Source organism: Oryzias latipes, chromosome 2 (assembly GCF_053564925.1).
Source record: "Oryzias latipes strain Hd-rR chromosome 2, Olatipes_Hd-rR_3.1".
Classification (NCBI taxonomy): domain Eukaryota; kingdom Metazoa; phylum Chordata; class Actinopteri; order Beloniformes; family Adrianichthyidae; genus Oryzias; species Oryzias latipes.
In genome coordinates, this window is record NC_136238.1 from 14,751,269 (window position 1) to 14,778,290 (window position 27,022).

The following is a 27,022-nucleotide window of genomic DNA, read 5'->3' on the forward strand; positions in this document are numbered from 1 at the left end:
CTCTCCACCCCTCCTGCTTTGATTTTAGGGGAACTGTCGAGAGACAGAACATGCAAGTTCGCCCCTTGATGTGTTTGATTTCCAGACACCGTTTGGAAGCGGCGGCGTAACGGGGGACATCCTTTATTTTGCACATGGTGGCTAGGGGGTAACACACTGTGAAAACACCACTTATGAATCTACTTTAGAAACACTAGAAAGGGTCAGTGGGAGCTCAAAGAGAATTGCCAAACAGATACTAAAAGAAAAAAAAACTGTTGATGCACACTTTCTGCCATATTTGAGGCAAAAATATGCTTTTGCAAGCAGGAATATATGTTTAGCAAGGAGGCAAGAAATGAAAGCAGCACTTTTAAGTTTCTAAATGTATTTGGATCACTTTAACATTAAAAGCACTTAAAAAACTGCTGGTTTTAGACCAATTCAGTGAATTATTATTTTATTTATCATCAAGAAAAATCTCAAGAATAAACATTAATTATGTGTACTTTTTTAAAAAAAAAGTTAGCTTAGTTTAGAGACAATTAACACCAGATCTAAAAAAAAATCTTTTTCATAGAAGCTGTGTAAGAAGCTGAAAAATATAAAAACATTTTATTTGTCTTCTAAAAACTACGATTTCAGGTTAATGAAGTCTTAAAGGATCACAAAGGCTCTAAAAAAAGGCTCTACCCCACTAATATACACTATTTCAGGCTTTATTAACCAAAATTGTTTCTGAAGGATAATGATCTATCCTCTAGCAGTAACCACAAACTCTTGAGCGCAGTTTTGGCCCCCAAAGGGGACACAACCAGTACCTTCACGCCCCAGTCATAAGCATTCATATAGGGAGTTGACCTGTACGAATACTACAGATTTTGCAGTTGTCCAGGCCTGTTTAAGGATCAGAGACAGGAGTGGCCACATCAAAGGAAGCACAGGTGTGTTTTGCAGTTCCCTCAAGGCTGAATAAGGCCACCTCAAAGGACGTAATGAACCCAAAACTCTTAAAAGCAATTGTAGCCTTCAAACATTAACCAATACCTTAATCACAATGACCTGTGCGGGAGTTATCCCGTATCGCTACCGGAGATTTTAGGTTGTCTGAGCCCTTGGAGGGTCCTAGACTGAAGCGGCCATATCATAAGTTAGCGCAGGTGTGTCTTGCAATTCCACCTCCAAGGACATTATGAAAATGAAAAAGGTAGCAGTCTGGGTTATAGCCTTAGTCATAAGCACCTGAAGGGGTTGATAAAGACAGGTGATGCAGGTTTTAGATTTGTCCCTATCTGTGTAGGGTTGTAGACAGAAGTGGCTACATCGTAACCCTTGTGCTATCCTAGGCACTTTAATATTGGGAGTTGGGTCATCTAGACCCACTAGACAGTGTGCTGAACCTTTTTTCTTCAATGATTTGTGATCTTCACTGGTGTCCATGGATTACATGAAATCTTTCCACCTTTATCCACCTTTATCATGGTAGAAATAACACATAACACGTCAACGTAAGGGTGGGGTCATCTAAGATAGCACATGGTTTAAAGGGAGAGCAGGTGTGTTTTGCTGTTCCCTTGAGGCTCACCTCAAGTAGTAGTCTAAAATTGGATTGCACGATGCTTGCGCGTGTGGTAAGTGTATAAAAAAGTGTTTGTAAGGTTATTGTAACCTTACGGACAGTATTTCCACACTTATCACGTGAACAGCACTAATGGACCCCTTACTCAGTGAAAGGATACAACGGTGTTGAAAAAATGAACCTAGCCTTACTTACTCTTACTTTTTGTATAAGTGTTTGCTATGACCAATTGCTCGCAGCATGCCCGTAGAAAAATTGTGAAAGTTTTAGCTCTATGGGTACTAGGTGGTCTACGACCTTGACATTTCATGTGGGCCACCAGGTTTGCCCATTTTTGCCCGTATCATCCACTTTTTGTGACTAAAATTGGTCACTTTTAATAAAAAAAGAAAATCTTTTTCTCCCTTCGATCTTTCTTTTAATAAGAAGAATTATTCATAAAACATTGTTTTTATCCTTGAATAATCCCACTCTTGAATTGGCAAAAGGTTCTACAACCATATACCAAATCAAATGAGAGTGAATCAAAAGGTCGTCCAGAAAATCATTCAAGGTCACGTTGATGGTGAGAACCTCTCGCAACCTCATACTATGGCATCATAAATTTCCAAGATGGCTGTTTGAGCTCCCCACAAGCTGTCACGTGTGATGGAAAGCCATAAAAGTGGATGATTTACTCTATCAGGCCCAACAATATTAATTAAAAAAAACACTTAAAAAATGTGTCTGACATGGTTTGTAAGGCAATTTTTCCCAACTAATATCAGATTGGTGAAATAACGTTGTCAATATCGCCGGGTCTTTTTGATGGGATGAAGCGTCAAAGACCAATGTTCATTTCTGTCTTATTTCAACCTTGCATAAAATACTTTTTTAAAGACAAATAAAAATAAATAAATAAACGGACCAAACACATATTTTAGCATTTGAAAATATATTTTACCAATAAAAAAATATCAGTTTTTGAGTATCTTTGTAAAAATGGCTCAACAACCAAAAGCTTCAGTTTGAAGATTTGCGGTTGTGTCCATCTTCTAGTCAGGAAAAATAAAAATGCTTTCCCACTGTCCTGTGCTCCACCTGAAGGGATGGAGTTAAAATCAATTTTCTCGGGTTTTGAAGTTTGAAGGGAAGCTGTCTAAAATACTGCTCGCCACCTTTTTAAAGACTGTTACTCTTACAGTGTTTGATTTGAAAGATTAAACCCCCAAACCCACAGTGTTTAGGCTTTAATACTCTATTCTTTCTGTCTGGATGACAGGATTCTTCATATACAATAATATTTTGATAAAAAAGAAGCGATTAAACAAAATACCGTCTGTGTTTTCAACATTAGCACAGAAGAATGTTGTCATTTTCAGTCAGCACATCTACATATACTACACTATACAGCTTCCTTTGAACTATAATATCTGTTATTTGGTTTAAAAACTTTTAATATATGTTTTTTTTAATTGAAATATTTTATGTGCACACAGATGAGCCTGTTTAAAAAAAAAGTACTGGGTGTTTTAGCAGGGAGATCTGCAAGCTAACTTTTTTTTGTTATTTTGTTAACATAATCTGAAGTAGCTAACAGCTGCTAGTTATTACACTTAGCTAGCACAGACTTAAATACAAAAAAAAAGAATATATTCAATTTACAACCTAAATGCCTTTGATGGGACACCTGGACTGGGCGATATCACTATTTTTTTTGTTTTGTTTTTTTTGCAGGTGACAACATATATTATGGTATAGAAATTTTGTTTGTAAATTCAAATGTTGTGGTTTTGTGGTTTGTGTACAATTACAATGTAAGACTGCATTTTGAAATGATATACCAAACAAAGGCAGTACGTTATACATATTTTATTTGTTTAAAACTTTTTCCCAAGTGAGATGAGTTGGTCATGCTAGCATCTGACCAAAAGTTGACACTTTTTTTAGATACTAAGTCCCCAGTTTAGGTTGACTGGTCATCTTGCTTAAATTATTCAGGTCTGAAATTTGTCTACTACCATTTTCCGCCACGCTTGTGAGGTGCGTTTTGGTATTCAACAGTACAGATGGAGCCTTGTACAAAACAATGGATAACTTCTGTCGTTTAGGTTTTTCAAGTTACCTGCCATTGTAGCTTCGTACTGGCGAACACATCTGATCCAGCTAATCAGTAACAGGTAGGGACAGGGTTTTGGAAAACCAACAGGATGCTAGCTATTGAGGATGGGAACCCCACATCTCTGATCTAGACGATATGTATCAAATTGTATAGCATGGTCTAGTCTTAGCCAGTCTTACATTTTTAAATACATATCTTATATTTTAATGTTGATACTGATATTTTTTTTTAAATGAAATTTACATCACATTGCCCCAAATTTAAGTCAACGCAAACACCTAATAGTCATATATGTCATGCAACAACTAGTCAATAACTTAACATTTGGTAAATGTTAAAATAGAGAAGGGCATAGGAGAAAAGACAGAAATGAGAGGATCATGACAACATTTACTATTAACCAAACTAGCAAGTGTTTTAGAAAACCAAAGGGGGAAAAAAAAAGTGTGTATGTACAGAGAAAAGTGATTACAAACAGCCAAAGCAGTCTGCGCCACATGAGGGACCCGAGCCTCAGGAGCCATAAACAGCCCTTAGGCAAAAAGACAAAGACACAACACACACTTCGATGCAATACTCAAAGCAAAACTAAAGAAATGCGAGGAACAGTTGTCTCTTTAACTAGCTCTGGGTCGTTACATTTCCATTCCAAGCTACAAAGTGATTTTCAAAGAGTGCTGGGGGAGTCGGCATATAAATTAAATATTCTTCTCAACCATTCCTTCAGTTTCGACTACACAGTGTATTAGAGTTTGCAGATTTTTTTTAACTATAAATGAAAGCCTGGCTTAAATTTTGCATTTGAAATTTTAAAAAATGTCTAATATAGATCAGCTAAAAGGGGAACGATTGCACTCTAAAGCATTGTAAAGATGCTGGAGAATAGCTGTCTTTATGTGTCTATGATTTCAGTCTGTTGCCTATTTAAACCCCATTTGAGATTAGGACAGCAGCTCAGAACCTCTTAAGGTTATCTGTGCTGCACTACAAAAAAACAAAAAAAAACCCTCTGGTACATTAATTCCAGGAACAAAAGAGAAATGTGGAATATACTTCTTTTCAAAATAAAAGTCTTATGAAGTCAAATCCAGTGTAATCCAGACACAATGAACCAAAATAAAGTCAACGTAGCAACATTGCTGCAGCCTAATGTTGCATCGCTAATCACCCCAAATCCCAAATCATCCACAAAGCAGCTGTTTGTGTGCTTTTGTGGATGGGATGGAGGGTTAGCATGCGTGGGTGCACTCGTACGTCCACCGAATCAAGCGGCACTGCAATTAAACACAAAATTTAAAAAAGCTGCGGCGAGGTTCAAATGCTTGGCACGTATTAATTAGTTGCAGACGGGAAAAAAAAAAAAAAAAAAGAAAACACAGGAAGGATGGAGGTCAGCTCATTTTCTGGCGCTTATCTGCGGCGCACAGTGAGGTTGTGCGAGGAGTTGGTGTGTTAAAGCGTATGGTTCTGATTGGCGAGCCATCAGCTGGATGAGGGAATGATTGCAGCCTCCGAGTAGAGGCGCGTTCCTCTAGGACAATTAGCAGGTTCGTCACTAATCTGTCAGAAATCTGACAGCTGATGTTTACTTTTTTTCTTTTTTTAATCAGTCTGGCAAGAAAATGAAAGTTTTGATACGTAAAATGCAAGTACAATAAATTCTGACATTTTGGAAACAGCTGTTTCCTATAGCGACGTTTGAAAACACCCTATATTGTAGGGCTAATAGAATTTTTCAGCTAAGTTTTGATAGTGTTTGTATTTGTTCTAAAATCCCTTAAGGACTTAAGGGATCTGTAATTTTAAAGAGTTTTTTATTTTATTTTAAATAATGTTACTAATTTTTCCCAAAGCATTCACAAGTACTTAAAGAAGCATTTTTCCTGTTGGCACTGATTAAAAATAGTTTAAAAACCAAAAACACTTTGATTACCTTTTGACCTACTTGTCCCTTAATTACGATTATGCTGTTTTTAGCACAAAAAAAAATGTCTTGTTTTCTAGGACACAGTTTCTGCAAAGTTGCAGTATCATTTAAAATGTGTCTATAAGTTGTGGGCAGAACTGTTGGCGGGGAGCATCCCCTTCCTGTCATGTCTTTGTCTACAGGTTCTACCACTATCTTACAGGCCCTCACACCCCCAACCTAAACAGACTTGGAACCATCCAGCCGTACAGTTCTGAGCCAAATGCCAGCTTGGACGGGGAAAATGAATACGTACATGGATCTAGTCGCATTTGCTACATCACAAAAACAATCTCTTTTAAACTGATTTTTTTAAAGCTGCTCCTGATTTAAAGTGATTTGAATAATAAAATCCTTAGAAATTTCAATTTGAAGCCAAATTTTCTTAACATATGTCCTCCTTTATAAGAAAAAAACATGTTCAAACAAACTAAAAATATTGATTTTCATCTACAGAGATCTTTAAAGCAGTTTTTGATGGTAGCTTTTTCCTTGGATGCTCTCAGGTTTTAGGGTAAGACTTGGATCGAACAGAAATTTCCACACTTTTATTTCATTTGAACATAATTGCCTGGTTTCTATTTTTCCACAACCTAAAAGACGCCTAAACATGGCCGTTTTCTGGCTGTATGCTGTCATAAAAAAGTAGCTTTATTGAGTTTTTTCTTTATGAAAAAAAAGTAGCTGAATATTTTTGAATATTTGTGGTAAAAAGACTAAAATAAAAACTGGAGTTGAAGTTGACATGAATAAAGGGGTCACAAAGATCAAAGGCTTAAAAGGGAAAGAAGGTCAGCCAAAAGAAGTTGAGAATATGCTCTCCAAAAGGCTCAACCTTTGTCTTCTTCTTTCCTCTGCCAATACTAATCATTATACCCTCCATGGACCTAAACCCACCTTATCCTTCAACTTCACAACATAATGAGACACCTCTTGCCTGTTTGTCAGGTGAAACTGCGTTAATAAAACTGGAATACAGATGCACGTCAAATTTTGAGCACGGCAATTACAAGGGAATTCAACGGCACCTCTGTAACCTTCACCTGAGTGTGAAAAAGGCCGCAGCGCTGTTTTTAAACAACCAAAATATCCGTCTAACTATGCCACTGTTTACACTTATGTACCATGGAAGTCATAGACTTTTGTTGGCACCTCCGACTTTTAAGGGGTTCAAAAGGCCCTTTTCACTAAAACAGCTCCAATGACTTGGTATGCTTTGCTGCAATCCTCTTTGGTTTGCTTTGTCACTTGATCCGTTACAGCTGCCGGTTTAGAGGCGGGATCATCTCAAACAAATACTATCTACATATATATTGGCAATAAATACATTTAATTCTCACAAAACTGTGTCTTTTGATGAAAAATGAATAGATATTCCTAACCTTAAGGTCTTTGAGATCCCACAAATGCTAAAATGCACCAGGATTCACTTGCAAGTGAAGTGAGTTTCCCAGCATTTTTTATTTCTCTTTAGCAAAAATCTTCAAACCTCCAAAGTTCATCCTTTCATTTAGTTTGTTTAGTTGCTAAAATCGTTATTGTTTCATTCTGATGCACGAAATTCTTCCTAAGGTTTGCTAAGAGGACAGATGGTTGTGGTGTGAGTGCAAAATGTTTGTCTTGTAATAATTGACCTACAGTACATTACAACCTTTGGACTGGAAACTGTAGGTAAAACAGAAGCTGAGACAATATCTAAATTTTGACAAAAAAGAGCTTAAGTCAATAGTACTTAGTGTAAATATATCGTAAACATATATGCTGTATTATTTATTTGAATGTATTTATTTATTTATTCACCACGCGGAATGCATCATGACATAAGACAAGCACATTTAATTCCTCACAAAACTGTGTCTTTTAATGAAAATTGAATAGATATTCCTAACCCTAAGGTCCTTGAGATCCCACAAATGCTGAAACGCATCAGGGTTTACTTGCAAGTAAACTGAGTTTCCCAGCATTTTTTAAATGCAAAGGAATACTTAGTATTTGGCTAACAGTCAAATTTTTTTTATTTAATTTTGTAAACTGACACGGAGTTTGCAGTGAAAAGCAGGTCGGTGTGAGTATTTCATGATTTCGGTCCATGATAATTTAAGGAGAATTATTTACACACGCTCTAAACAACCCAACTGCTTCGTCTGGGGCTGTGGGCGTCCTTCTCCGGTGGGGCCCTGCGTTGGGCTCTTCCGGCGCGGCGGGGGGGCTGCTTTCCTGGCTGGGCTGGGGCGGCGCTCTCTTTCCCTCCGCGCCTCCCTGCTCTCTGGCTCTGGGGGCCTCGCGGCGGTCCTGCTGGTCCTGGCCTGGGTGGCGGTCTTGGTCCCCCGGGGGGCGGTTGTTCCCTGCCTGTTCCCGTGTGGCGTTGGGGGAATTCCGGCTGCCGCTGCTGCTGCGGCGGGGGTCTGGGTGTGGGGGTGGCTAGGCGCTCCTCCTCCTTCTTTTCACATTCCACCATCCATTTTAGAAGAACATAAACACTCACCTGAGCACAGGTGTTAGCTCACCTTTGCACTTATAGTTTGCATGATTGAATGAATGAAAGATTTCACACTAGTTGGGTTAAAGGCATAGGTATGCGTTCGTGAACACTATCTGTTTTGTGTACATGTTGACATGTGGACATTTTTGCAGCTAGCAGGTGTGTTGATAATATTTGAGTGTGTGTGAACAGGCCCCACCCTTTTTGTACTACATTTGAACTGTACCGTAATGATAAACAACCAGTAAACCTGTCTGCTCAGTGCTGCTTCATGGTATTACCCCCCCTCTCACTATCACCCCCCCCTGACATCCCTCCCTCTTCTTCCCTTCTTTCCTTTTCCGTCCGGTCCAACACCAAAGATTTTCAATCATGGTTGAAATGAATAAAGTTTGGCCTCAATTAGGGTTGTGCCGATGGACGATATCATCGTCCATCGTGATGGGTGACTGACATCCCGATGGAGAGACCACCATCGTGATGCCACGCCCCCGCCACGTTGCGCGTCGACACCATAAGCCGCGGTTACATGTACAAAATATCTTGATGGGATCAATGGTCGGATTAGAATCCAACCGTGTACATGGGCCCAGAAAAATGTTTTCAGAATATAAAAACGTTCACTAAGGTCACACTTTCCGTCGGAATAAATCATTCGCACATGCGCAGTAGGGTTCTAAAACGGAAGGATATAAATTCCGCCAAGCGGCTTTTTTTTTCAAACTTTATTGAATGTAACAATTCAATACAAAACAATGTTAAACAGCGCCGAGCGGCTATATACATTGACATGTCAGCTCGGTAAAATACGAGATGATCTTCTAAACGTGCTTTTAATAATGTTACGGTTATTATGAAACACCTGTTCGCTCATCATTTGAATTTTAATCCGTGTGGTCAGTGCTTTTTCTGAACGTAGCCAGGATTAGCATTATGCTAACATGGGCTAACAACATTAGCTTTGGGTGGTGCTGCTTGCTGGCTGCACGTAAACATGTAAGAATAACATCAGCCTTTATTTAGTCGGGACACGACTGGAAACACAAATCCGCGTGATTGTTTGAATGTTTTCTAAGGACTGAGCGACATTTCTGCGTTTAAGCTCAAACAGCTGTGTGTTGACGATCCGAGCTGTGCTCAGACACACACTTTTAGACCCGGTTCTGAGTTCGGTTGCTTGTACCCCTAGAGCTGCGGGACGGATCGCAGTCTTAAATCTCCCTCACATAGCGCTCATGTAACAAAGCACCCCCCCCCCCTTCCCCTCAAACACAAAGCTGTAAGTCCGCGCTCCGCCGGTCCACTTCAGTAGTGAAGTGCGGGAGCGGACTACTTCTTTTCTATTTTGTTTGTTACTTTTTTTGTTAAAGTCACTTCCCTCAGTTTATACTGGATCATCGCGGATTAGTCATTAGTTGGGAAATAAAATGAAAAAAGCAAAAAAAACGAATAGCAGTTATATAAGAACGAAAAATGTAAAAATACCCCCCCCCCCCCCCCCCCCGACGATGTCATCGTCCATCCCGATGGTTGACAGCAAACATCGTCAACGGCATATTTAAGGGACATCGCCCAACCCTAGCCTCAATTACAAAAGGGGTTTATTCAGACATACCTTTGGTTTGTCTGAAGATTAATAACCCCTCTTGTTAAAGTAAAATATGTCCAACACAAGAGGCCCTCAGCTCTCATCTGTCTGCCTAGCTGTTGGACAGGACAAGTAAAAAAAAAACAAAAACAAAAAAAACCCCAACTGCTGAAACATATCATTAGCTATTGGCTTCTAGAGACCTGTTGCAACACAGGGTACACACTATACCTATTGCATCTGTCTTTTTGCATCTGAAGTGACTGCATAAGTTTTCTTCTTTCTGGGCTGTGTAGCAGCGGACATTGCAATACACTTTTAAGGAGCATGTCACCGGTTTGAGGCCAGACTCAGTTAAAGGAAGAAGGGCTAGGATAAACCTCTGGCGCTAATGTCTGTAAAGACCACTCCGATCACCTTTGAGCAATAGTTAAAGTGTTCCCAGTGCTCTTTTAACTAATAATTTGCAGATTTTAGCCAAAAATCAAAAAGCCAGTGTGGTTTTCTAGGTCCTAAATTTGGCATTAGTTCACTGGAATTTCACCTAAATTCTTTGGGGGATCGTTGGTCCGGAGCAACCCCCCTCCTTTTTTCCCCCTCACCCATAACTGAGAGCTCTTTGTTTACACACTATTCTGGTAGCTGAAAGCCCCTCAGATCTCCATCCTAACTTTACCAGGGCAGCAAAAATGGTGAACAATATTGAAGCTTCTTTTATCGTGGGAGTTAAGCCCTAATAATTGCCCGCAATCAATGAAATCCGTAAAGTGGTAATATAAATGTTTTAAGGCGGTAAAACCCCTCACTCTACATTTTATACACTTTCTCAGACAAACATTTTTCTTGTTAAACTTCAAAATGAGTACATTTTAAAATAATGAAACAAACGATTGAATATTTGTGTAGCTCTGGCAAGCTGAAGGCACAGGCGACATGGCACCGAGGAGACTGACAGTGGTCTACAGCCAATTAGGAAGCAGAACACGCGTTAAATCGCAATAAAACGATGTACACAGAAGAATCCTGCGAAACTGAGGTTATTTACAGTAAGTTTTTGATTAGGACAAACTGTTTTTTCCTAGTTTAAACTCAATTTTCTCAGGATTTTGTTGGACTTTGAAAGCAAAGCCATCCCCCTAAAAAATACATATCAGTGCAACAAACCGCCCCTAATCTATGAATTAGTATGCAAAAGACGAAGCGCAGTTCATGGAGAAGCAACCCGCGCAGGGATTGGATTTTGATTCCAATCACACAAACACATAACGAGTAACCCAAAAGCATACATGATAAATAAGCCATACATTACTCATGACTACTGCAGGGGCACTTCTGCAGACACATGGAGAATAGAGGGATCCTTGGCTTACCTAGAAGAGAGAAGAGAAAAGAAAAGAAAGTGATGGTCATGCCAGTATTGTAGCATTCATAATTGATGATCCCTTAGGGTGAAATGAGCAGACACACTTATAGAATAAGGTGTAAATACAGGGCAGGTATCAAATTTGTTTGCCCGCCTGAGGCTATTCTGCATCTTTTCTCTGAAAGTGAGTCAAATCCATCAAACTCAAACATTTTGAGTTTTCTTTTTCTGCTTTAGAAGAAACTGAACTTGAGCTAAAGGTTCTACTCAAAAATACAGGTTTGAGTCTTTGCCTTTTAGTAGTGGGGATTTGTTACACAGTTTTACATCAGAAAAGAACGCAAAAAAAATACAAACGAACAAAAAAAATAGACGTAGCGCGGGTTGTTGATAAATTTATAATATGGTGAATAAATCGGCACACAAACCCTAAAAAGCTCTAAATTTGTGTTGTTAAAATAAAAAAAATTGATAGATTGAAGTCGCGAGGAGCCTTGTATGGCCCCTCCTCCACCCTTGATGCCCTCCTTTTTAACCTCACTGGCTATGCGGCTACTACACCCCCCCCTGTCACCCTCATCTATGCCAAGTGACACATTTTCTGAAAATGGTGAATGTTTTGGTGGTTTTATCTCTATAGCAACCATTTTATTTTCTGTCCGCCTTGGGGTGACGAACAGGCCTATGCAATTTTTAGAAGAATTGGCAAAAGTACATTTTTGGATTACAGAGGTTCACTTGTTAACCACCCCTACATTTCTTATACGTTTATATGCCGTATCATTTCTATCGGCTGGTATGGAGCCAGTGACCTGACATAGGTAAAATATTAAATATCTCGTTCCCACAAAATAATATCTTAATAATATCATAATATCTTTCCAGCGGAAAGCGGATTTTGCAGCAGGATGGAGACCGTACCGGGATGTGAATGAACCCAGACATGGAGACCTGATTACTGCTGCTTTTGTGCTTTTTAACCCTTGTGCTCTCCCAGGCACTTTAATATTGAGAGTTGGGTCATCTAGACCCATTAGACAGTGCGCTGAACCTTTTTTCTTCAAGGATTTGTGATCTTCACTGGTGTCCATGGATTACGTGAAATCTTTCCACCTTTATCCACCTTTGTCATGGTAGGGAGAACACGTCAATTCAAGGGTGGGGTCATCTAAGATGGTACAATAATACACAAATTTGATCACTAAACATCGTCTGTGTCTTCCATGCAATGTTATGAGACACACACAGACACAAATGTGAAGGTATCTGTTATAAATCCTAATATTGCTCATATCCGTGTTCATGAATGACTTGACGTGAGTAATTATTTCGTTTGCAAAAATTAATGCGTGGGAACGAGATATTATTTTGTGGGAACAAGATATTAATTCGTGGGAACGAGAAATTTATTATTTTAACCATGTCAGGTCACGGGTTCGGTAAGCTTGACCCATGGATTCATGGAATGAATTATTACAAAATTCCGATAGACAATGTGAAAGCAACAGGCCACTTTAGCGAGATTGCCATCCTTTTTATTTTATTTTTTATTTTTTTTAACTTGTCCTGTCCAACAGCTGGGCAGTCAGATGAGAGCTGAGGGCCTCTTGGTTGGACATATTTTACTTTAACAAGAGGGGTTATTAATCTTCAGACAAACCAAAGGTATGTCTGAATAAACCCCTTTTGTAATTGAGGCCAAACTTTATTAATTTCAAACATGTCTGAAAATCTTTGGTGTTGGACCGGACGGAAAAGGAAAGAGGGGAAGAAGAGAGAGGGACGTTAGAGAGAGGGGGGGTAGGAGGGTGATAATAGGAGGGGAAGGGGGATAAGACCATGAAGCAGCATAAAGCAACAAGTTTACTGGTTGTTAATCATTATGGTAAGGTTCAAATGTAAAAAAAAAAAAAAGGGCGGAGCCTGTCCACACACACACTCAAATGTTATAAACACACCTGTTAGTTGCAAAAATGTCCACCTGTCGACATGTACACAAAACAGATAGTGTTCACACGCATACTTATGCCTTAAAACCAACTAGTGTGAAATATTTCAGTCATTCAGTCTGTTGAGCTAACACCTGTGCTCAGGTGAGTGTTTATGTTCTTCTAAAATGGATGGTGGAACGTGAAAAGAAGGAGGGAGAGTGCCCAGCCATCCCCACCCCAAGACCCCCACCGCAGCAGCAGCGGCAGCCGGAATCCCCCCAACGCCACACGGGAACCGGCAGGGAACAACCGCCGCCCGGGCGACCAAGCCCGCCACCCAGGCCAGGGCCAGCAGGGCCGCCGCAAGGCCCCCAGAGCCAGAGAGCAGGGAGGCACGGAGGGAAAGAGAGCGCCGCCCCAGCCCAACCAGGAGAGCAGCCCCCCCGCCGCGCCGGGAGAACCCAACGCAGGGCCCCACCGGAGAAGGACCCCCACAGCCCCAGACGAGCACCCCACCACCACCCAGGAGTTCCGGGCATCCCCCCGCCCCAACCCCAGGTACGAGCCAGGACCCCCCAAGGGAGACCCGCTCCGCCCTCCAGGCAGCCATCCGCCCGGCCCACGGTTGGTCCAGGGAGGACCGAGGCAGGGGCCCGCCGCCCCTGCCCAGGAGGGGGGAACCCCGGGGAAAAAAGAGGGCCCACAAGGGGTGTTGTAAATATGGCCCGACCAGGCTCGGCCACAGTTGGAAATTTGGCGGGGCCCAGCACTCAGGAGCAAGGACCAGAACCCACCCCCCAGGGACACGAACACCCCCGGCTCAGATGTAATATGAACCCCCCCACTGTGCGGAGAGAGCACCGCCGGGCCCAGGAAGCCGGCACCCCGGGGACACGGCCGCCGTTGCAAAGGGGCCCGTACCCCCCACCAGGGAAGAGGCAGGGGACAGATGGTCCTAGGTCCCACCTTCCTTGCAAAATGTGTGTGCGTGTATGTGTGTTTGAGAGAGTGTGTGTGTGCATGTGTGTGTGTGTGCGAGATTGCCATCCTAATGTCATTCTAAATCAACAAACTCTGAAAAAGCAATTTCCCCGCCCTGAAGAGGCTCCCCAATGATGCTTGAGAAGTTAGGAGCCGATCGATGAAAATCCCACTTTCAACATTTTTTAAATTTTTTTTTATGTGGAATATTCAAAATAGCTCCCTCTTTCTGAGCTTAAAAGTCAACTAAACTTGAGATGTGGTTGTAGACTCAGGCTGGTAGCGTCTGTGCAAAATGTTGTGTAAGATTTCCAAAGCGAAAGTTTTCTTTTTCCATACTCTGGGAAAATGTGAACCTTGTCAAATTTAGCAAAATAAATGGCTGCCAAGTCATTGGTCCTTGGCTAGCCCATATTTTCGAAACCTCCTTTTGGATATTCCTGACATTTGTGCTTTGGTTTCGTTCGATATTTTACAATTTTTGGGGTTGATTGTCCACTTTAAATGTTCACTTTTAAACAGGTGCGAGCAAATTTTGGTGAGTTTGGAGTGTGTGGCCAAATTTTCGCTCTAGAATGTAGCGAAACAAGATAGACCTTTCTTGTGACTTTTGGCCCTAAAACCAAACCACTGAAGTAAATAATCCACTCTGATCTGTACTTTCAAAGCTTTTCCTGTTTGTGTTTTGCACTCAAATCGGGGGAATCGAGCCGCTGCACAGACCAAACAGAGGGTTGAATAAAGACAGGAAGAACGAAGTGGAGGATGAGTGAATGGCAGGGCAGGAACCCAGATGCCTCGGGGGTTCTTGCTGTGCTCCTATTGATTTCTTATTAGCGAATTCAAACCTCAATTTCATCAGTCGGGGTCGGGGGAATGCAGCAAAGGAATGGCAGGTGCTTTGGTCTGTTTTCCCACCAGAGGGGGAATTTCCACTTTCCTTGTGCGTGAGGGTGTAGATGGGGATTCAGTAAAACTACTCTCCCCCCTCCCCCTTTTTATTTTTTTTATAAAATCCACACCAAGGCTTTCGAGCAGCACGCCTTTGTCCAATTAGACGATCCTGCCTAACTGGATTTGCTGAAGCGCAGTTTTTCGCAGACTGATGCGCCATTAGCCAAAGCTACTGGGCATTCCCTTCTTGTAAAAGATACCTGGGAAGAAATAGGAGAGTGGAAAAAAATAAAAATAAAAAGACTTAGGTCAGACGCTACCGTTCATTCTTCCGGATTCGTGTAATGATCTACAGCTCCTAGGTTAGCTAGTAATTTGGCTCGTTGGGTGCACTTTTTTGGGGGGTAAATTGGACATTTTAGCGCCACAGAGTCAGGGAAAAAAAAAGTACAAATCTCTCATTAGATGGCACTGTGTGCTCTAAAGACACAGAGGACGAAAAGGGCTGAAGAACTCGTTCTTTTTTGCTGGCACTTTATGAGAATAAAGATTGGTTTTTATCTGTCAAATATCATATGAGGAGAAGGGGAGAAGGAAAAAAAAGCTGTATCTGTGGGCATGTTAAAAAAAAAAAGTATTTTATTGCTGCTGAAATCAGAAGAGAGAGTCATTCCTTGTGATGGATCGGCCGCGAGAATCCGCGATTGCAGTCGGATAGGGATTGGTATCTGTAACATCAATGAGCTGGACGACAATAAAAAGGATCTTGACGAGACAGAGGGAGATGAGTGAGGAGGGATGAAAGAAGTTGCTGAGAAGAAACGAAGAGGCCTAGCTCTGGTGGTATATGAACAGATGCAAACGAGGACACAGATAAAATCACAGCATTTAGAAGACAGTGTGAAAATAGAGCTCTCTCTCTCACACACACACACACACACTTGCTATTGCAGCCTCTAATTAAGTCATTTTTGCAAGCAATATGACTGAGGAGGTACGGATAAGCACATCTGGCAGAGATGCATCACTTCGAAGCATCCGCTTTGAGAATTATGGCGATGCGCTTTAGGGAAAAGAGGGCCAAGCAGATGCCAAGAAAAAAAACACACACACACACACACTCACACAAAAGAAACCTATAGAAACCCTGAATGCCAACTTTGGTGAAAACTAAAAGAAATTGCACAAAGGTTTGGCCCAAGCATGACCCCGCTTTGGCCTTGACTATCATTTCTGCACTTTAAGGCGCACTGGATTTTAAGGCGCACAGCCAATGAATAGTCCTTTTGTGATATATATGGTGAACTTAACCACATGTAAGGGTTAATGGCCGACGAAGTGTGCATTATCAGAAATTATACTATGGTCCGGGTGAATACTCGATTCTGATTGGCTGCAAGGTGTGCTTTAAAAAGTGATAACCGCAAGCCCCAAAAAGAAGTTCCGGTCACCTATCTCAAATCTTCTGTATCACTGCGCCGGCTTCTTTAAAACAACCTTTAGCTTCATTATCTGGAAAAAAACAACTGGTAAGAGGAGAACTTCCTCTCTGAACTGATGCTTTATTTGACCCATCGGGACGATTAGCATATATATATATATATATATATATCGCTTTATATCACCGAATCTTGACTGCAGCGGTGGGGCGTTGCCATGTCACGTTAAAATGACAAGGAGCTGCACCACGTCGCTAATAGTCTGCTTTTCGTGAGAAAAAAACGATCCAAATCGGAAAAAAAATAAAGGACTAAAAACGGGTTAATATTTATTTCTTTTGAAAATGACCATGGGATAAGCGGGTTAATGGCGTTCGAAGTGTGCGTTAAAAAGTCATAATGCACACTTTGTCGGCCATTAACCCTTACTTAACGCACGCCGTGGAAGCCTTAACCATCTGACGTGAAGCAAAGTGCATTAGGTGCATTAGGTTAATTCTGATAAAGCACACTTCAAAAGGCCATTAACCTGCTTATACCATGGTCACTTCCAAAAGACATTCTAGTTATTTTTTTGGTTTGGATTCCTTTTTTCAATCTGCTCCGCGGATTCTAGCAGATTTGGAAGTGGGAAAAAGCAGCCTTGCGCTGATATGCAACACTTTGTAGTAGCCAAATGCCCACAGAAACTACTCTGTATTTTTTTTTTATTTCACATTTCATTTTGTGACCTAAAGTTCTTTTCCCTCATAACTAATAATGCTATTTTTAATTTTAAGGAGTGTCTGACATAATTGTTTGTTCCACCAAATGTATAATAAGGAGACACATTGGCAGTATAAACGTATTTTTCCAACGTGAGTGAATGAATGACTGTATCAGAAAAAAATATTAATTTATGGTGTGCAGTCTGGTTGAATTGGTCCAAATGTTAGCGTGTAAACTTGCAGACCAAGCACTATCTTAAACGTCATCAGACCAACGGACAGCCCACACAAAATGTGAGATCATCATTAGTCGCAGGACCCAAAATAGTTATTGCAGGCCGAATACTTTTACCTACAAACAAAACAAAAAGCGTGTGTTTTTTAGGTTCTGCCAGATCTAAAATCTTTCAAGTTTAAGGGTTTAATAAATACAGCAACTTTAAAAAGTGTATATAAAAATAATGATTTTGAGTTTAACCCTATTAGCAATAAGCTAAAAAATATAATAAATGGATGGTTTTGATGTTTTTTTTTCCCTTTAAAGTATTTTTTTATTTCCTTATAAAGAAAAAAAACAGCAGGTGAGAAGACAGTTCCCATTCTGGTAAATGGTACACAGCATGTTTTTTTCTTTTGTAATTTTCTCTCAAGACACATGAAACGCTCGTGCTGGACCACGCGTGACTTTGCACCGAGCCGGTGGATAAAAGGCCGAGTGATGGGCGAGGAAGGAGTGAAGGCGAAGATGTGTCGATCTTCATCGGGTGGGGCTCCAGGGAAGGAGGATTAGAAAGCAAAAGTAGTGGAAGCACTAACTAGTTCCCTGATGCATCAACACGAACAACTTCACATTTCTGATATAGATATTTATATAGTGCTTGAGTCAAGCACAATAAAGCAAAAGACAGGGATTTTTTCTGTATGCACATAATTAAACTCAAACTATAAGTGTGCCTCACACTGCAAATAATCACTATCTATACCAGAAAAAGCTATATAACAAGACCACTAATTTCAATCTTCATAAATATAGTGGTGTATAATAAATATATATCTCAGACAATGTAGTTTTTGCTCACAAATCTAGAATGATGTTGGATTTTACATAGTTAAGGTAAATTAACCGACTGCACTACTGTCACCCGAAGTAAATTCCTTTAACCCTTGTGCTATCCTAGGCACTTTAACATTGGAAGTTGGGTCATCTAGACCCACTAGACAGTGCGCTAAACCTTTTCTCTTCAATGATTTGCGATCTTCACTGGTGTCCATGGATTACATGAAATCTTTCCACCTTTATCATGCTAGGGAGAACACGTCAATGTAAGGGTAGGTCATAGGATAGCACAAGGGTTAAAACACAAACGTGCCAATGGCTTGAAAACTAAATTGTGAAGTAGCTGCAGTTTGAAAAAGATGGTACCCAAGCCTGGGGAAGTGAGGAAAATAACACATTAACTATCATTCTTTTATTAGTAACCCACTTGGCCATGACTCAGGAATAAAAATGACTGATATGTCCTGTAGTGTTGCAATCTGGAATCCAGTGTTTGGCCTGAATGCCGGTGCTTTAGGAGCTTCACAAGTTTTGCTCATTCTTATCTGTGTTACAGCATACTCCCTTGTCTCATTCTCGCTTTCCTCACTAAACACCCACCCACCAGGGAATCAAGGACGCACCCTTGCCCTACAATCCCCCACCTCCCCAAGAGGAACTAGGAGTTACCAGTTTAACATTTCGGGGTTCGTCACTCTGTGTCTGTGTGAAGGGTAAGCAGCATCCACCGCCTTGCCCACAGAGAGATGCCCTCCAAGCATCATTGCTATGGATCTCCTCGCTGCATAAACGTTGTTATCGCGGTTTGTCTAATTGTGAAAGCTGCGATCAGAGTAGGGAAAGCAAGGGGGCTTGTGTGTGTTTGCCGAACAGGGAAAAAGATGTTTGCCTTTTTTCTTCCCTTCATCTTGACTCTTTTATGTTAGAAAGTCAAAGAACCTAGAGATAAACACTATTTACAACTCGGTGCACCACTTAGCTATACAAATGAACCCCCGTTCCACCCGTCATTCTAAACTAGTCACTTTTTCCCTCTGCAGGATTTTACAATTTGCGTTACCCAAACAGATGGAATATTTAATAAAACTGCTAGTATGAAAACACATAAAGTATGGTAATGCTAACATTTCAAGTGAGGCTAATTTTATTAATTTGCTCAATCGGTTCATTACCTTTTTAAATAAATTTTATCCACATATTTCTTTGTTCCATGACATTATTAAAACCTATATTACAGATACTTTAAACAATACTTTGGTAGTTAGGCTAATCCGGTTGTTTACTCGAACCTTATAGCAAATAAGCTCAGTTCTATAACATAGGAAATGTCGCCAGTGACACCCAAAGTACACACCCTTTTTTAGCATACTGTAACTCTTCGACCATTCAGGCGAGCAACATAACTGTTGATCGTAAAGCCGCTTTTCGCCATGACAAAATCAGCTGATCCATGTTGATTTTCGTAACCACTTCACCACTATAAAGTGTTGCTTCTGTACTTCAGAATCCCCTGGAAATATGTCAGTTGCGTAAACGGATGAAGAGTTATGGTAGTCAAAAGAATGTAAAACTACAGTGTTAAAGGGTTAAGTAGGTTAGCCTTCTTTTGGCTGGGTAGTGGCCCCTGGTTAGTTGCGGGAAAATATTGTGAAACAGGCAAAAATCCTTACAGTAGTCAGTTTTACTTCTGACAAATATTATAGGGTCGCAAAACCCCTAACTTCAAATGCTTTTTTCAGACAGAAACGAACATTTTCACACTTTTCTGTCTTGTTTAATCTCTCAAATTTAAAACGCTTGAAGAAAAGAAAAGGTCCAGTATTGTAGAATTAAACCAAAGATCTGCTACCAATAAATTTGGTGAGCTGAGCGCTTTTTATACTGAACAGGAGACACTCCACAAAGTCATCTGATGCACAATGGTCTATAGCCAATCAGGACGTAGTACAAAATACACCATATAAAAAAGAAAAAGTAAAATTGCACTTTAAAAACTGCAAGGCCGCAAAAGGTAAACTCTGTTCCAGCGAAGGGCTGCTCTTTATAATGTTTTGTTGTTATTCTTAAAGTTTTGAAATTATACTACATACGGTTTTTAAAAAAGTTATTACATTCATTCAATCATTCATTCATATTGATTTATTTTGGGAGGACGGGTGATGTGGTAAGGACTAGGGATGCAATGGTTCACTTTCTGAATGGTTCGGTTCAAAACCTTCATTTTTGGGTCCCTTTCAGTAGGGATTCAATTCACTTTCCCCACAATTTGATTCATTCGATTTTAAACTGAGGAATTTGGCATCCCCAATAAGGACATAAGCAAATATTCAAATTAAGACCACAAAGAAAGGAGTTTTTTGAGTAGAAGTTGGGAAAGAAGCTTCACCTGACATGAAAACTAGCCCATAAGGATGATGGTTGATGTAGGTCAATAATTCCTCTATAAAATATATTTATTTTAGTGAAACAATTCAAATCTATAGGCTTTTTTTAAACAAGGTATCTCTCAGTATCAAAATCTCTCAGTACCTAATATTTAGCACTGCTACCTTTTATTTACTATTGAACTTCACTAGGATTAGTTCAATGATACTTTTATCTAATATATACATCAATATATTCATTGTCCTATTCAATAAGTGAATTGATAAATGTATGTGTATGTGGTCACGAGTATTTAGCTGCAAACACCTTCTATTTAGAGGATCGCAATAACATTGAGTTTTAAAAACATCAAGTGTCTTCACCGGCGTTAAAGAACATCTTCTGTAACTGGAACACACCAGCAATCATCTACTCCTTCACACCTCATGGCCAGCGCTTCACACTCCACCGTACACACTGCCTGCAACTGTCACCATAAAGGGTAGGAGTCAGCTTTGACCAGAGAACTCAAAAATTCCAATATTCTGTTTTGGCAGTAAAACTTCTCGAACTTTGACGAGACCAAGTTAAGGCCAGAAAGGATGCAATCCCAGCTCTTTAACTCATCTTTACATTGGAGATCCACAGATACATTCCCTCAACGTCTGTTTCAACCCCAGACTATTGACTGTATAAGGGAACTGGATGAAGTACAAGTGATGTCAGCCTTAGGCAATGGCTTACGTCTGACTCTAAAGAAATGATGTCAATCCATTCACTATTTTTTGCAATATGGATGCCACAATAATTGAGCCAGACGATGTTAGTCATCAGTGGTTGTGCTGAAGTCCTTCCCTACTCAAAATATAGTGCACTATATTGTGAGATTGCCATGTTGTAGGCCTGTCTGAATCTACAACTCCAAAATCCAGTGCCCTAGAAATTTCCCAGCGGTCTCTGCGAAAAAGCAGCGTGCATTGATGCTCACTAGATTGGCGAATATGGACCATGATGCATTGCTTCTGAGCAATTTTTGCCCAAAAAATGTATTTAAATGCATTTTTTACAAACCATCAACGTTCTTAATCTTCAGAAGACAGTGGATTCATAAATGATAGTTCATATTAATTGGATTTTAATGTCGTGAAATCGATGATGTCATATTCACCGTTTAAAAAAAAAAGAAAAAGTAGTGAGTGTGTTGTCTAAATTGCTTTTAAAATCCATGGAACTACACAGTCCCGCACTATATAGTTAAGGATTAGGGCGGGAAGTTGAATATAGCCAGTGATTGGTTTGAGTCGGTCTGAATCATTGTTTCTATGGCAACTATCAGGATTTAGGGTCTACACCCCTGCCACTTGAAAGTTGGCTGTGTAGAATCTATCACACATTTCCAACAATTGACATAAGACCACATACTTTTATTGAGGCACCTGATTTGTTACTTTATAACTTGAATAACTTGTACTAAAGAAGAAAATACCCTGAAAAAAAAATTAGTATTAGCAGGAACAGGTTAAATGTTATTTCCTTTTTGGAACGCAATTGGTGAGGCTTTGTGGTATTTCTTCTTGTTTGCGACTGCTCGATGCTTGCAGTTCATAAAGGGGCCCATCAGAGTGAGAATGGACCGTAAAAGAGGTGCCTCCACCCTGTAAAACAATGACATAAAGGGATTCATCTCTCCTGCAGTAGGAGACTGTAGCAGATAACCGATCGCCCATCGTCCGGATTGTAAATGAAGGGGACTACGGGAAAGGTGCCCTTGAGATGTGTGTGTGTGTGAGCAGTCCCGCGCCCGTGTGTGTTTAACCCAGCGGGTGAGGCAGGCGAAGCATAGGGAGGTTTGATGTCTCCCACACATAAACCATGATTAACACAGTTGGGTTTCAAAGATCTGAGTGCCGCCAAGAAACGGCGCTTAGCTGCGCTTGTGAGCGTGTCCGCGCTGACGCGCATACCCAGGAACACACAGATGTCTCTACATTTGGAAGCAAAGGAGAGACAAAGAACAGACATGCAAAAAAAGAAAAAGATCAGCTAAATTACTGCTTTGAGGCTCTGCTACGTGTCTTTAAATATGACACATTACAAATCATTACGGTCTATTCATTCTCTCCCCTCAGACAATGGCTCTCACTTCAAAACAATTAGAGTGCGATGACACAAACCCTTGATGAAAGTGGCACAGTTAGTTAAAAAGACTGAAAATGATACAAACGATTTATGTAGAGACTTGGGAGAGCCACACTTTTCAAACAAAAGCCAATTGACCCCAACCGCCACCACCCCCAGACTTGTGCGATTGAACCGGGCGTAATCTGTCATTCAGTGTCGGGCACTGCTACAATTTCATTACAATAGGAACTAATGTGAAAAAAAGCAATTATTCCACTCCCATAATGCACTACTTCAGCACAACGGTGACCTTTTCTGTCTGTGATTGTTCATTTTCAAAAACTGTTCTCGTTGGTGAATGTACGTGAATATTGCACTCCGAGGTCGGAATATTTAAATCAACCTCCTTGAGTTTTTCTGTGGGTGGAGGGTAATAAAACTAATTTAAATTTCTGTGCAATAAGCAATATGCTATATGCGGGGTTATTGAACACAGTCCATCAGTGGCTGGTTAGCAAAATTATCGTCCTTGTACAGTCTGACACAGATTTTTGAAAAAAGGCTAAAGATCAAATGTCAAAAGGCAAAGCTTTTATTTTGAAATCCCTCACGAGAGGCTGTAGTCTTTAAGAAAGCCGTACATTTGCTTTGTTTATACATGGTACAAAAATATTTTCCATCAAGGGAAACTCTGAAAATGTAAAAAGAAAGTTACAATTGTTCAAAACAAAGCACAAAAAAATACAAGAATTCAACCCCTCCCTCTCTCCTGTGCTTTCGCTTTTCCTAAATAGCCCCTCCCACTATAGTTATCCTTTGACGTCTAAACAACACTCGCTCTTTGACAAACTATACATTTTTGACCATCAATACATGGTCAACACAATACAAACGAGAGGTCCATGATATCAGCACAACGCTGGTTTTATTCATTTCAGAATCTGCTGGAAGAGTTCTTCTTGCTGTAAGGGTTAACAGTTGAGGAGTTACAGACACATGAGTCATTTGGCGCATCGTCAACGCCAGGTTTTTAAGTGCATGTCTAGCCCATGGTGCTCCCACTAGAGAAGCTGGTAAGGGTTCTTCTTTTTTCTACTGTCTATTGCCTCCCCGCCACCTACAGTTGGAAGAAGCTTGACGTAAAATGCCAGAGCAGTTCAAGTCTTGCACTGTCCTTCACAGCTCTATACCGATGTATGACAGACTTGGTGTCATAAAATTCCAGCCGGACACAAACCAGAATTATTAATTTCTCGTTCATGATCAATTTTCAAATTTTTGGCACTTCCGTTAATTAAAAGGGACACCACCCGTACTTTACTGCTACCAAACCAGAGTACCTGATTGGTCAAAGTTTGACCTGGTTTATGTTTAATAGCGTTTTCTACAGCTGATCGTTTAGTACGTAGAATCGGAAAACTGTTCGTAGAAAACCTTTTGAATGGGGAAGCCTAAAACGTACACCTACATGCGTTTACAGAGATTTTTTTATTGAAAGGGGTCGCTTGAACGTGGTAGACTAAGAACAGAGCTACACATTTGAAGGAATGATTTGATTTTTCTTTCATTTTAGAGAAATTTGTTTGCACCAACTAACTAAAATGTCCATGTCTTGCACATCTTGCTCCAGACTATCTTTCACAACTCTGTTCTGATATCTATGTCTATAGAAGTCAGAGCTTTGTCTCCCCCTCTGGTCACCAGCAGGAACTGTCACCAGAGTTCTAGCCACACTTCCTGACTCTCAGTGCACTGCACTAAGCTGAACTCAGTGCGAAGTATTGTTTGTGCCACTCTGCCTTCATTACTGAGAGTTATATTTGGACCAGATGTTCTGTCTCCTGACCCTGTATCTGACTCTGTTTGCCTCCCACCTGCCCTGACTCTCGTCTGGATTCTAACTATCCTGTCTCTCCTTGGATGATCTTATGCCTGTTATCGACTGCTGCCTGCCTGACCCTGGTTTAGCTTTGTGGACTTTTAGCTGAGCTAATAAACCTGCTGCACTTGGATTCAGCCGTCTGCCTGTTCGTCTGACGCATACTGTCATATAATTCCATCTGAACACAAACCACAATTAACACTTCTGAGAATTGAAGTAGACGCATCCATATATTGCTACCAAATCAGAGTCCATGATTGGTCAAAATTCGACCTGTCCACACGTTTTGTATGTACAGCCCAAAAATAGTCCTAGAATCCTGCGTAGCTATGGAAGTACTCCAGAGTTTTTAATGCAGAAGCCCAAAACGTGTTTACATAGACTTTTTATTGCAAGTGGTTGCTTGAACACTTGTTGCCAAAATGAAAGCTCTAATTACTCTTGACATTTGTAGCGTTTCCTGGCAATATCGGACTTGTTTTATGAACTCCAAATGTCAGAGTCTTATATTGTGAATCCAATCAGTCGCGATTGGGTTTCATAGGTTATTACGCTCTTAAATATGTTTCGCTTGTCTGACATGGTCTGATGCTAAGGCGGATTTGGGATGCCTAAGAAGACTGTGGGAAAATGAAATAAAAAGATTTTTCTAAGCCCTTTTGGAATGTAACATTTGGCCTCGGTTGTGTTTTCTTGACAACTTTTTTTCAGCTAGTTCTGCTCTTGTGGATAAACTAATTATTTACTAGGAAGTAGAAGAAAAAAAGGACTAAACCTAAAAAAGAAATGATCAGGAAATCATGGCCAAAGGAGTTTAGTCAAAGTTTTTCACAAGGGCAATCAAACACTTGTGTTACATTTTTGAAATCAGGCGCTTAAATGCTTGTAAAAACCCAGCAGCTCTGGCAGCTTGTAGCTATACGGTGCAGATCTGCCTCTGCGTGTTCCCATCTCCACTCGCTGTTTGTTCTGCCTCACACTGTGCAACCTCCTTCTTCATTCTACTCTTCCCTGTTTGAATTCTTGGAGCTTGTCAACCCGAGCCTCAGCTTGTCCAAGAGACTCTGAGCCATTAAATATTCATCCGCTCTCATCAATTGCTCCCCAAGTCTTTTTTGGAGGAGGGAGAGGGGGGAAAAAAATGACACTGAATTATTCAGGCCCCAATCAGGGCTATTTCTGGCAACCGCTTGGACTTAGACGAGGTAGAGCAGCGGGCTTCGGTGTTTGTGTGTTTTGATGTGATGGCACCAACAACTCAGTGTCTATCCCAACTGTCCTAATTGCAGCCATTGCACTATTATTTATTGAGGTGTCACCAAATGTTTTTGTCTTGATTGCAATAATCCAACCAATCACTGAGCTGTATATATGTATAGGGAAAAAATAACCACAAATTAAGCCAGAAGGTGTCTCCCGTAAAATATATAATATTTGCCCAATCCAGACAAGCAGAACAAAGACAAGTTTAGAAAAAGGCATGGAAAAAAAGTCTTTACGTTAAAAAGGTCACTAAATCAAATCAACATCTTTTCCAAGAGAGAGACATTTAGACTTAAATGGCCCTTTTACCACCACTGATTTCCTTTTTAATCCTAGAGAGCGGCGTTTTACACATGGAGTAACTATCATGAGCCGAAATCAGAAGGCAGGAAGAAGGAAACGTCTTAATCACGCTCGGCTGGAGTGACAAGGATTTTCTCGGCGAGGAGGTCAAGGAGGTCTCCGTCCTCTGTCCAAAGATAGTAACATCTGAGGCGAAATCCTCCAATAGAAATGTCACTTACAGATAAAAGGCACGAACAGCCTGCTCATTATTCTAAAAAGGATAAGAACCGGCAGTCATGTGTAAAATTTTCAACATTGGTACAAGGGAAGGGCGGACGCTGAACTTTTCACTCAGTATTAAACCCTTTAATGAGCTGCACCAGCACATAAGGTGTGACCGATAACTCTGAACCCGTTTCAACTCCAATATTGTCAATCACTGACTTCAAATAATGTGGACAAATTTAAAAAGTTGAGTGTTTGACAGAAGTACTGTAGCTTTAACATCTGCAGTGCCCCTTTAGCTTGTACTCTTGTTGCAAACTTTACTTTGATATGCTTGTTTTGCCACATTTGCCCTCTATTGTAGATGTAGAAGGGCTCGTTTCATCTTTTTTTTTTTTTTAGTCATGTTAGACAGTTCCCAATCAAATGGCCTTTTTTCTCTCAAGCTGTTCCCTCTTGTCAGTCTTATGTTTTGTCCTGAGTTGTGCCCTTTTGGTCATTGCCTGTCACCTGTGTTTTCTTGTGTTGCACTTCCTGTTTTATTTTGAAACACTAACTCTCCTCTCTTTTCAGACCGTGTTACTTCCTGCCCTGGTGTGTTTCCCTACAGGTTGTCTAACCCTCCCTGATTGTTTCCACCCGTGATTCCCTCCCTCATGTCTTAAATGGTCTGAGTCTCCCTTGTCCCGTGTCAGTGGGTTTGGTCTTTTCCCTTGCCACAGAAAAAGCATTCACCTGAGGTTAAAGGCTCTAAACTCTGCATCTAAGTCCAGCTCTGAGTTCTGTCCTGACAAAAGCAGTCTGGTTTTTGAAAT

At 40.6% G+C, this 27,022-nt stretch overlaps 1 protein-coding gene across 8 annotated transcripts in view; it reads right to left on the bottom strand.

The window, feature by feature from the left end:
- Window positions 1–27,022, bottom strand: part of si:ch73-383l1.1 (receptor tyrosine-protein kinase erbB-4) — a 350,557-nt gene that overhangs the window by 237,389 nt on the left and 86,146 nt on the right. Inside the window, exon 1 of one of the 8 annotated variants that reach the window (XM_078933288.1) lies at window positions 11,000–11,066. The exons of the other annotated variants lie outside the window; for them this stretch is intronic. The gene's annotated coding sequence lies outside the window, so the exon portion shown is untranslated. Of the gene's footprint in view, window positions 1–10,999; window positions 11,067–27,022 lie in introns of those variants that run through there. 8 annotated transcript variants of the gene reach the window in all.